The following is a 2,061-nucleotide window of genomic DNA, read 5'->3' on the forward strand; positions in this document are numbered from 1 at the left end:
TTGCATATACGTCATACGGCAAAAAGACTTAATAATTATTATCAATATGACTTTTTGATCATTACGACTTAGTACAGATACCCAGCCAAAATGTGGTAACTGAAATATTTTTAATCAGATACGACAATATGACTTGGTAATTATCAATACGGCTTTTTGAGCTGGGAACTGGTAGATTTTTGCAGATAGGACATATAAATATCATTGAAAACCCGTATTCTAAAGGTGATAAGTAAAGCAAACTCTGTTAAACCAGTATACCGCAAAAGCTGAAAAAGTGAAAAATTGCAGATACGACTTCTTGCCTTAGCAGGGCAGAGTTGAATCACAAAATTCCGTAAGTACCTGACACATTCCCATGTTGCAATTAAGAGGGCATTCGGGAGGCGGTGGCATGTAGGGTTTACACGTAAAATTCGCATTTATAAAGCCATCCGGACAGACGCAGTTGGCCCCTTTGGGTGTGAGCAGGCAGAACTCGTTGTTGTCGCAGAAATCGTTGCAGTAATTATTCAGTTTCGGTCGCTTGTTTTCTTGAAGAATCAGAATGTCCGAAATCCTGAAAACAAAATGATCCAAACTGAAACCACTCGAATCATTCAGGTTCGCTTCAATGCACACCTTGTTAGACCGCGACCCAGATAAACCACATCGCCCGTTCCAAATTTGTTCATTCTGATCACGTCGTGCTTCTGATAGGTGGTGATGAACAAACTGTCCTCAAAAACCTCCAACTTGTACGGTCTGATGCCGCTGGCCGCATCAAAGGTCTTCACCACCTGCCTGTTCTTGCCGTCGAATCTCACACTTTCCACTTTGGAGGACTTCGGGTCGCACCAGTAGAGTCTTTTCGTCGGGTAATCGATCGCCAGACTTGTGGGCCATTGCAAATTGTCCACCAGCACTTTGCGATTGAATCTGCCCGCAGAAGAGGGGTTTAAAGATCAATTATTAACTGTGCAAAACAGCGAAACTGTTAGAATAAGACTATAATCAAAATGCTTTTAATATTATCAATCATTGTACATTCAATTCCAAATCAAAATCAATTCCTGGGCTTCAGTCATTTATTGTCTATTTATCAATTAAAGTTTCGGTGTTTTCCACCATCATCAGTTTCTATGTGTAGCGTTGTTGCTACTTTAAGCCTTGGCATATGTTTTCAAAAACATATGCATTGACGTTTCGCAAACACGAGTGGCTTGCATTTTCAGAAGTGGTTTGCTTGAACGCTTACTCTATTCTCATCAGAACCCGTTCAGTTCTTCCGCTGAGCTGGAGAGGAGGAGGATCTACAGGACTCAATCAGATGGGTAAACGAGGATTTTTGCGCGAAACCTTCAAAATTTCAGTTCATTTGCAGCGAATCTTGAATTTTGACAAATTTTTTGAAAAAACTAAAATTGAAAAAGTTGAAAAAACCATGTTTCGATTAAAAATTCAGAACTTCTGACTTAGAAAAAAAGCTGTGCTTTAATTTCTCACCGCGAATAGAGAACAATTGTGATACAAAACTGGAAAAGATTCGTTCAAATCGTAGGAAGTTTCTGAATTTTGTCAGGTGAAATGATTTGAAGATAATCATCGGAAATCAAAAAATAATAATTCAAAACTCCATATGCGTCCGGGCTATTAAGAACCGTCACCGTCCAATAGGAAAAAAGGATTGGCACCACAACGCCAAATACACAGCAGCGTGTCTGAAGGTTTTATCAAAACTGCTTTCCTTTCAGTACTTGACTGTGTAGTCCGAGTGCAAACTTATACAAATGTCAACATGAGTGTACGAAACTGAACACTCCTTTAAAAAATCCATTTTCTAACCCAAATCAAGTTTAATCTTGCAATTGTTTTCAAAAACATATGCCAAGGCTTAAAGTAGCAACAACGCTACACGTAGAAACTGATGATGGTGGAAAACACCGAAACGTTAATTGATTGCACTGTGTTGTTCTTTATCATTTATCTATATATCAGACTATGAAGGCTTTCACGGCCGGTTAAATCACATTTAGGAATGTTTTCCGGGCTTTGAAGCCGTGGTCTATGGGAATTTCTTCC

The 2,061-nt window shown here is 39.2% G+C and overlaps 1 protein-coding gene across 1 annotated transcript in view; it reads right to left on the reverse strand.

The window, feature by feature from the left end:
- The window catches only part of LOC109542020 (prolow-density lipoprotein receptor-related protein 1), a 67,851-nt gene that overhangs the window by 46,483 nt on the left and 19,307 nt on the right, over positions 1-2,061 (reverse strand). The gene's annotated exons all lie outside the window — the stretch shown is intronic.

The sequence above is a fragment of the Dendroctonus ponderosae genome, unplaced genomic scaffold (assembly GCF_020466585.1).
Source record: "Dendroctonus ponderosae isolate FM_Combo_2020 unplaced genomic scaffold, Dpon_F_20191213v2 Dpon_F_20191213_10, whole genome shotgun sequence".
Classification (NCBI taxonomy): domain Eukaryota; kingdom Metazoa; phylum Arthropoda; class Insecta; order Coleoptera; family Curculionidae; genus Dendroctonus; species Dendroctonus ponderosae.